Source organism: Dermacentor variabilis, chromosome 8 (genome assembly GCF_050947875.1).
Source record: "Dermacentor variabilis isolate Ectoservices chromosome 8, ASM5094787v1, whole genome shotgun sequence".
NCBI classification, from domain to species: Eukaryota; Metazoa; Arthropoda; class Arachnida; order Ixodida; family Ixodidae; genus Dermacentor; species Dermacentor variabilis.
Window position 1 is genome coordinate 144,336,929 of NC_134575.1, and position 10,538 is coordinate 144,347,466.

Here is a 10,538-nt window from a genome sequence, read left to right on the forward strand (position 1 = left end):
TTGCGGCCCCGCCCCCGTAAGATACTGATTGAGGTGAGTAACTATTCCTTGTGTAGTGCTTGCATTGTCGTGTGGTTTTCGCTGCATGTCTGACATGTGATAATTTCTTCTTTAGGAAGGGCCAAGAAGAATTATCCGTATCCCCCGAGGTCAAACTTTGCAACATAGAGGATCGAGAACTGTCAAGGCATTTTCCATAGGGCACCACCATGACAGAACGATAGCTTCGTCAAAGTTATCGCTGCATCGGTAATACTTCCTGCACTGATACGCTCCGAGAAAGAAGCTGCTACAACATTAAATGTGAGTAGTGACTTCACCTTTTTTTACATTAGTGGTATAAAAAGGCAGAAATGAGTCGTAGTGAGCACTTTATGCAGGCGCTTAGCTTAGACAGAATGTTTGCCTCTAAATTTCTTACTGTGCTACGGGCCGGCTGAAATTCCCAAGTTGACAAAGAGAAAATGGCAGCAAAAGGGCCGCGGGTGTCGAAAAAGCAGGCGGCTATTCTCGTGCAGTTCATCGAGCAGCACCCATACCTGGCGAGAGCTTCTACAGAATTCTCGCCACGTATGACTGCTGCTCGAAAAAACGAACTGTGGGAGGAGGTGGCGGCGGTGCTTAACGCACAGGGGCCAGCCGTAAAGACCACCAGCCGCTGGCGCAACCATTGGGCCAAGATGGCCCATAAAGCGAAAAAAGAAGCGGCCAGGGCCGCGAGCGAGAAGAGGTGAGCTTCTAATGATGCTGACAGTAACGTCGTTTCACGTTGTCGTTGTTGTTGTTGCCGTGTTTGCAGGGCTACTGGAGGTGGCAAAGTGGGTGGCGTCGACGGCCGCGTCCTCGACGTCCTTATGAGGACAGGAGGGGTCCTTGTTTCCCCCCCTGAGTACTTCGCCGATAGCGAGGTGCGTACATTGGATTTAAAAAAGTGTTGTTTGTGTGACCTGCTGTGACCTCACAAATTTTCAGCATTACATTGTAACACAATATTGCAAAATTTTTAAGCCCTTCTTTTGTGCAAGTGACAATATAGGTTATGTACTCTGAGCAGCAACTTGTGTACATGATGCGCATTGCACACACTGCTCGCAATGTCTGAACACTACTCTGATTGCAGGACGACATAAGTTCAGAGGAAGCTGCAGGGCCCAGCGGTTCCCGCAGACATCCACCAGCGACAACTGTCTTCGTGGTGTCGGGCCCTGCAGCTGTTGCTGGGCCAAGTGGCCTTACACGTAAGGCAGTGACCCAGCTTTTGCAGTAGCATTGTTGTTTGCAGTTGCTGTATGATCTTGCTATGAAGTAAAGTACGTCACTGTGCTGTTATTACCTTTGTGTCCAACATCCAGCTCTTATTCATGGAGGAGAAATGCAAGACTACAAATGACATGATGTTGTAATAGAGATTCCTTGTGCATGTTATAGGTTACTGCTACCAGCAACTTTCCGTGGCATCTTTTGCTCTAACTACCTGTTTTGTGTATCATTATTGTAGCTATGCAGCTATAATGACATTTCAAAGTGACTGGTTAGGACAATCAATCGGTGTAGGTCGGATAACAGTGAATGAGCAGTCTTTGCTTTTGCCTTGCATGAAGAGCCACCGGCTACCCCCCAGGTGCCTCGGCCAACCCCGCAGGTGCCGCAGCCTACCCCTCGAGAGCCACGGGCACCCCGTAGACAGCCCAGGCAGCAGGAACTCGATGGTGCTGTGGTGACGGCTACTGCCGCATATGTTCGCCAGAGCCAGTTGGAGGAAGCCAGAGTTCAAGAGGACACCCGCTTCCGCCAACAACTGCTGGAGCAAAACCGACAGGTGTGTGTAAGGCCACATATGTATATTTCTCTGCGTATGAAATTGATGAGCATATGACCTCTCTAAAAATTATATTAATCAGTGAACAAGCATAACGTATACGTGTAGTCCTGTGGTGATATCTTGTACACATTCGCGTGATATAACATGTGTAAATATCTACGCAATTAGTTGGCAAAAAGAAAAAAGTGGCGTTGAGTTCAAGGAAGCAGGTATAGCAATGGAACACATCTTAATGGAATGCGACAGCACAAGTTTGATGGGCCAGAAAGATATTTCCAGTGTTTGAATATACAATGACAAGACAATAGCCTGCAAATGCGGATGAATGCAACACACGAAGGCCTTGTTACTGAGCTTCTGTAATTAAACTAATCACACGTCTTTGCTAACAGCACCACGAGGCCCACATGCAGAGCCTGCGGCAGCACCACGAGGCCCACATGGAGAGCCTGCGGCACCTCGGGGAGGAGGTGGCGGGAATGCGGGAAGTGCAGTCGCAGCGCCTCGAAGTGCAGCGGCAGCGCCTCGAAGTGGCGCGTCGGTCGCACGAGACCAACGAGCGCCTGCTTCAGCTGCTGCTGGCTGCACTGGGGCATGGTGGCAGCCAAGCCCCTCCCCCCTCTCAGGCCCCACATAAAGGATGCAAAGGTAGCATAGGCAAGGAATTTGTAACTTATCTTAAAATTTGCTGATGTATTGATGATATGAAGGGCAAATATTGCTAGTTTGCAAATAAATAACTGCTGAAGTCACCCTTTAATGCAACCATAAGTAGCATAGCCATTGCAGCATGAATTTTTTCTTCAAGGTTTACTTCAGCCATAAGAGCGTGCACAATATCAGGCTCACCTGCAAATGTGCCTGTAGGCCTGGTGTGTGCCGGCATTCCGACTGTGGCACTGCAATTTTGAGGTGCCTAGTTATTGTCATGTCAATTTAAGCACGACGCCGCACTGCAAGTGTTCTACAATTTAATCCTTGTCATCGAATGGTGAAAGTTTCAGGCCTTACTACAATGTCGAAAGCAACCTGTCAACATACACAGCAAAAAAGAAAAAAAAGTTATGAAAATTCCTTGCCTATGCTCCTTCTTTTCATTTGTAATGTTTATTTTTTGTTTGTTGCATATTTGTTTGTGTCACTACCTACTGAGCTGGAATGTCTCTTTTCTTGCACATCTGTCTCATTATCAAACATTTTGTTGTCATTCAGTAATCTTTCAGGTTGTGATACATTGTATTTTAGCCCTTGTGGTGCAATTTGTGTGTAATATTTATGCAGTTTGTCTTACTGAATATCAAAGTATGGTGCTATGGCTCTTTCAGTTTCAGAGCGCCACAACAGCATGTTCCTTTCACATGTAGTGATGTACCTATACATTTCGCTGTGATAAATATTCCGTTGGCGTGTGATTTAAGCACCTGCTCATTTCTGTTTCTGGTGCAGTTTAAGCCAGTTGTTATTACTGTGTACTTGTGCCGTGTACAACAGTTTTCTTAAACGATGCATGTCGTTACCTGTGATATATTATGATGCAAGAACAATGTGATCCAATATTTATTCCAACGTGTCTGTGATATGTTGCATAATGTCTCTACTACTGAGTACTCACACTTCAATGTAGAGACTGTCGCATGTGATGTGTACATAAACAAGTGTATGTTGAAGGCTGAAATACAGAAAGGTGCAGTTTTCCTCTACTGCTTTTATTTACACATCGCAACCACATTTCTAGTGCTAGCTTGCACTGTACAAATATTACTGTATAACATTGCTGAGTTCTGCTATATACAAGTGAGGTCACTTTGTTGAAATCTATCAACTGCTTGTGCTTGCACACACTTCGCGGGAGCCACAGCGTTTGACATGTCGGATGACCAGTTGGGCGGTATTTTCGTCACTCGAAAGGAACATTGCCGTTGTTGCGAGACAAAATGGTGGAGGACCTAGAAGCTGCGCGTGCAACAGCACGTTCCATGGAGCGGAAGGTGTGACGTGCACTGTACACCTTGGCTTCTGTGAGCTTCTCTGCGCTAGTAGAAAGCGAGGAGACAGGCGCTTATGTCCATCAATGCGTAAGGGGGTACGAGTAAGAATCAGGCTACATGCATCGAGATGACGACAGCAGCAACAAGCAAATTGTGGCAGACACCTTGAATATGCACTTATTTTTAGCTTGCTTTCAATCTCATATGTCACCACTAATGATACTGTTTTACTTACTATAAATGCAGGCTTTACATAACCCTTCACTACACAACTTTTATGTACCCACCGTGGTTGCTCAGTGGCTATGGTGTTAGGCTGCTGAGCACGAGGGATCGAATCCCGGCCACGGCGGCCCCATTTCGATGGGGGCGAAATGCGAAAACACCCGTGCACGTCAAAGAACCCCAGGTGGTCGAAATTTCCGGAGCCCTCCACTACGGCGTGCCTCATAATCAGAAAGTGGTTTTGGCATGTAAAACCTCATAATTTAATTTTTTTAACAAGTTTTACATTTCTCAACAAATCATGAATGCTTTGCATTACGCAGACATCAACTACAACTTAGCACGGGAAATGTATCTGCAATTTCACAGCATGAAATGCACAATGCAATTACTTAAAACTGTGTGCATGCACCTAGCGATGCCGACGCTGCTGTTGACGTCGCAGCTGCCGCCGCACACTCCTCAGATAACGCATGTGCTGCGCACGGGTTGCGCCAAACATGCCAATGACATTGTCGCGAATAGCCCGCCCTCTCAAGTAGTGCATTCTAGAGCCCGTGTTTCGGGGCAGACTGTGTGGCATGGTGTCGCCGTTATTGTCAAGCTGCTCGCTACTACTGCCGCTGCTGCTGTCGTCATCGCTGTCATCGCCTGATTCGTCGCCTTCAGAAAGGCGAAGGTTGTGCAACACAGCACATGCCGCGACAATGTTGGCTGCACGTTCCGGCTCGTAGAGGAGGGTGCGATATCGCTGAAGACAGCGGAAACGGCTCTTTAAGAGCCCAATGCACCTCTCCACTACGGAAAGCATGGCGGCATGTGCTGTGTTGTACTGCCCCTCGGATGTGTGCACTGGAGGATGGCCAGGAACCGGGGTCAGGAGCCACGGCTCCAAGGGGTAGCCACTGTCACCTGCACAAAGATGGAAATAGTACATTGAGTACTCCGCTGACGAGAGGCAAGTTGTCAACTGAGGAAAGCTACAGCATCATTCAACAAAGGTAGACTTCAGGGTTGCAAGTCCCAAGTAAAAGCATGAGTTGAGCATGTCCATAACCGACACAAACTCTTAACCAATTTACAACTGCACTACTCGGTGCCTGCCACAAACAAGAAATCAACACTTCTGGGTGCTATCAATGACAGTAGTAGCAGTAATCTGTGTTCATTTCTTCTGCTTCTGGCAGTCACTAGGTGCAGTAAGCACTAATACGTGTTGCTTTTGTCAGCTCCTCGCAGACACATAATGTGCTTGTAACTTAACACTTCGAACATTGCCAATGGTGGCAGTCAATGTCTCAATTTTCTTTTTTTTACTGCGGACTTACTCGTGTTCTTGTGGTTTGGTTAAAAGTTTGGGTTGGAGCGGACACGGCGTTCTGCGCTGCTGAAGCGTGACTGCGCCAAAAAAAAAATGTTTTTTTCTCACCGAGGAGGTATTCCCCGGCATTCACGATGCGCCCCGCTTGGAACCGCCGGCGCAACCATGTCGTCCACCAGGCGAAAGCGTCGTGGTCCGACCCCGGTCGCAGAGGGTCCAAGGACAAGATTTTCATGTCCGCGTCGCAGATCTGAGGTAAAACGTAAACCAGAGAAAGTGCCCGTTGGCGAGAGCAACGTAACTTTCAAAAAGGATCGCAGAAAACGTGAGTTTTACTTACGAACATGCAGTTGAGGGCGTAGCATCCCTTGCGGCACATGAACACAGCCTTGCGCTCACCCTTGGGTGCGATAATGGCTATGAGGCTGCCGTCTACGCATCCGATGACGCCGGGGATAACGCCGCGCCGAAGGAAACCCTCCTTCACGGCTGCCCTTTCCTCGGCTGTCTTTGGAAAATGGACCCACTTGTTGCGGGCCCCTGCGTTCACGACAGCCTCTGCCACACGTCGCACGCACTCGCTCACCGTCGACTGCGACACACGGATCGTCTCCTCGCTCCGAACGGACACTTCGAAGCTCCCGGTAGCAAAGAAGCGCAGCGCACACAACACTTTCCGCTCCACCGACAGTCCCGTCGCTCGCTCAGCTTCTAGTTCCCCCGCCTGTTCCTCGCACAACAACCGCACCGTTCCCTTCGAGAGGCGAAAACGCCGTCGAAAATGGTCATCCGGCATATCAAACGCGTCGTCTGGCTCTCCCTGTTCACGTCGGCGACGGCGAAGAGCCACGGCCATAGCAATCAGAGGGGCGGCCATATTTTTATGCCTTCGGAAACGACCCTGCCTCTGGCCGTGCCAAAAATCCGTGCCTTTTCCTCCGCATAATGAGTGCGTCAACGTCACGATGACGATTACACTTTTTGCGGGTTCCTGACGTCGCGTGATTGACAGACAAAATGGGCGCGGCCCGGTCATTTTCGACCAATGGCTGCGCAGTGATGGCGGCAAAAGGCATAGAAAAAGTAATAGAATTCCTACAAAATCGCGCCCCTGTACTGTTGTAAAAACCATTTGTTTATTCACTCAATACAAATGTACGGCTTATTCGCCGCAGTACATTTTAGTTACGCGGTGAAGCATACTAAAAGTGGAAGGGGGCCGCTATCAGCCAGCATAGTATGTCCACTTAGGCGATCTGAGAGGCGGCGGGTGCGCGAGTGTATAATTAAAGAACTCTTATTATGTCCAGTGACAGTGGAGATCATTAACTGTAGCACCAAAGTAGTGGACCACTACCAGAACAAAGGCATGTAGTATGCCCATCTCAATTCTTGTGCTTATGCCAGTCTTCCTTTTTACAGCAATAGCTGCTACGGGCGAACTCCCCTGGTTGTTCTGATGTTACTGGTGTAGTCACTAGAATTCCCGAGTTTCTTGCTGGAACATTGTAAATAAAGTTCTCATTGTGCTGCGAGGATTCAAACATATGATCAAAAGAGTAGCAGTCCACAATTCTACATTTCAGCCACTCTGCTGAAGGTTCAGTCGCGGTGAATACTGATCCCGGAGAGCGTGATCTAGCCAACAGGTGCCATGATTGGCTAAAACCTGCTCAATGTCTGCATACTGTATATAGAGCTGGCATCCACACCTTCAAGTTCTTACACATCACCTTCCCACTTGTGAAGGCAATCCTATTTTAAATTTTCTTCTTACATGTGACGACAATGATTGGGTGCACCTGCTTCATTAATCTTCTTCTAGTGCTTGGCTTCTCAGATTTACTGGATGGAGCTGTTGGCGTCTTGTTTTCCTCAAGCAAAGCGCAAGACCTAGCAATGGCTAGCCCAAATATAGATTTGAGAAAACCAAAACGAATTCAGCAGTAAGAAGCTAAAGGGTTGTTTTGGTGTAGATCAGTGGCTAAGTCCGGATATGAAAGAGGAGGAAGAAAAGCCGAGTCTTTCCACGTTAACACTGTGAGGCACAACTCCCACAAATAAATACGACTCTTACTTATTTTACTTTTTTAAGGAGATTACCGACTTGCATTGGCAAGTGTTCACTTCCACAAACACTGCATGAAGTAAGCCTCCTGCGCATATTTCACCAGCTACTGCATCATTGTTTTCTATTATGAGTGAAACTGCAATTTTCTTTATGCTACAAGTTGCCCAATTTTGTGTTTTGCAGTAGGATGTTAGCAGTGCTATTAAGGCACTTAAAACTCATGAATTGTAGTAGAGAGAAAAAGAAGTAAGAAAGCAGTGGCTTTTTGTGCGTAGACTATGCATACACCTGGTGCTGTTATGGTCATTTTTTCCCTATCCGCTAAACCATTCTAAACAAGAAAAGTTTATACACAATTAGTTTATACACAGACCACAACTAAACCACAGGTATCATTGGTAAGCAAAGTATACTTGTTCGGTGACATTTTCTGCAGCCCTGCTATTGGGCTTTCCTTCCTTCCTTTTCAGCTGTGCAGGTTCATTAAGTGATGATACAGTTTCACAATTTTAATCGTTGAAAGACGTATCGAAACCTTTTTCGGGTTGTTTTTTCTTGGTTTCAGTCTCTGCACATTGCATTTTAAGGCGTGTTTTCTGTGTTTGTTGCTTTTTCTTTATGGGTAGGGCATGTCAACATTTTTTACACCATTTCAAGTATGTGGTGCCACAGACTGTTCTTAGACGGAGTCTTGCCCTTTCATTCTGTACAATTTGTTGTCGGTTTTTTGTGTCCAAGGCCGTTTTACAGCGCGATTGTAGCATTTTTCCAAGTTTTGCCTCTGTCACCCAAGCTTGAAAGATTGCTACCCACTGCTGGTGGCATGACACATGTGACATTTCTTTTTCAATAAAAGGAAGTCTGTCACTTATCCTCTGCACTGGTTGTCTTTGTCTCTTTGAATTGCAATTTGTTGCCTATATTTGGTTTTTTGTTGCATTTCAGATTAGGAATGGCTATCATAATTGACATTTAACCATACTGCACACAATGTGGATGATATGTAATTGCAATATATGGCCACCATAAATATAATAGAAGTTAATAATTCAAGAATAGCGCCTTTGCGTGGTGGTACAGCCATGAATTGTGGCTATAAGGTACCAGCGCTGCAGATAGCACTGCTTGTGCAGAATATAGTTCAACTCTACTACTTTCAAACATCATTGTTTTTATCTGCATTTGTATAGCTCCAGTTTCTATGAACAACACACATCTGGTGAAAGAGTGGCTTGCACCTGCAGTTGGGCCCAATGAATAGCCAAATTTCTGCCCGTTTTCATGTTATTAGCATATTAGTAAAGGCAGTCGTTTTTATAGTAGCCTGTTTGGCCAGTGTAGAAGCCGCTGCAGGGTGTCAGGATCTCGTACACATCTTCAGCTTTGCAGGGGACACAGCATCTGGCACATAGTTTGTCACAGGCCATGTATGCGGGGCAAGTTGAGCTCACTCACTAGCAAAGGGAAAACCAAGCTTGTTGGATATGAAGTAAACCGCCTGTATACTCAGTGGCCTTTTTCATTTCGTGTGACATATGTGTTTATAGCGACCATTGTTTTAAGCACTTCTTGTCCAGCAGGGGTCGTTTGCTTTTGAAACACTCAGGATAGCTTTCAGCAAGCTGGACAGGAATAACACTGAAAAACCAGCAGATGTTAATTCTCGCACTTATCATGCGAAGCTTCGTACAGTATGATGAGGGCGTAAATAAATGAGAGTGTTCCTCAAGGCCTTGTAGCACATGTCACGAGTTTGGAGCAACAGGATGTATAGCACTAACCATGGCCAAAGGTGCGGCCATGGTTGAAGTGCAGTGCGAGGTCAAAAAAACATATCTATGAGCCGCACCCTGGTAAAGGAGACTCTGGGAAAACTAGCGGGAAGCCTGTTGAACATCTGGTTGACCCACTTGCTGGCTCCATCAGGCAAAGTATGATAAAGAGAAGGAAGTCATCAACACATCAGAAGGCTTTTACATATAAACACTGTGCTAAGGTCATAACATGCCAACAAGTCTTAGTGCGCAGGCTAGGCACAACCAACTACATATGCCTTCTGTTCGGACATTGCTCATTGTAACTAACACGGATGGAGTGGACAAAAAAAGAACAGCAGCTCCATTAATTTGGTTTCACTGGTATCAACAGTGTTTTGTAAGTGTACATTACTATACTCCCCAATGCCTTCTTGGGTGACATGAGCAAGGACCAGCTTGAGGCAAGGGGTAATAGACGTCTTTACAAGCTAAAAATGCATGCATGCATGGAAAGCACATTGTGTCCAACAAGTAGCCACTTCACAGGGGCACTGGAGAAGGAACAGGTTAATAACAGTGGGCAAAGACAAGCTACTAAACACCCAACACTGTTGCCATGTAACGACCTCTGAAACAATCCCTCTTAATGAGGAAATCATCTTTGTGTATCCATAAAGAGGGCAGATGGGCAAAGCCCCTTCAGTAATGCTGCCAGCTTCAAAAGCCCATGTTGCACATCTTGAATGCTTTCTTCTTAAGACTTTGCTGGGTGCAAGCATTCTACTGTCCAAAAGCTACCATTGAGAGCACTGTTGGTTTGGTGGCAATAAAGTTCAGAAGCAATTGCGACAAACCTCCCTTCCTAGTTGGCCTGGATGCTCACCGTGCTTATGAAGCAGCACCATGAGGCAAGCAAGATGAACTGATGCCTCCAAGCCCTTGTTCGTTTATCACACTGTTCTGTTAGTAACAACCACGACACTTGAAACCAACAAGCTCAAGTTCTCCACTCGCATGGTTACTGCGGAGGATCCATAAAAAGCACAAAAACAGAAAACTCAAGGGAAAGGATAAAGCACCATTTAACACTTAGTATTGCTACAGCCCACCCCCTTCTTTTATTTTGTCTGGTCGTGCTACATCTTTTTACTATAGATAGGCTGAACTTAGGTGATGGTCCCAATCAGTGTCCAATTTTTATATACACTATGTGCTGGTTCAAAGAGGTTCGAAACACTGCAATGGAAACTTCAAGTAGAAAAGGTGCCAGGAAGAAAAAAAAAAGCTGTGCTGCAACCAACTCGGCAACGTCTTGTCCCTTTAATAAAAATTGTGCTTCCATATTAACTTGAGC

The 10,538-nt window shown here is 46.2% G+C and overlaps 1 long non-coding RNA gene across 1 annotated transcript; it reads left to right on the top strand.

The window, feature by feature from the left end:
- Nucleotides 1-230: 230 nt before the first annotated feature.
- On the top strand, nt 231-1,196 carry LOC142591638 (uncharacterized). The gene is made up of 3 exons (XR_012830466.1): nt 231-303; nt 800-908; nt 1,121-1,196. It is a non-coding gene; the product is annotated as an uncharacterized LOC142591638 (long non-coding RNA).
- The last annotated feature ends 9,342 nt before the right edge of the window (nt 1,197-10,538 follow it).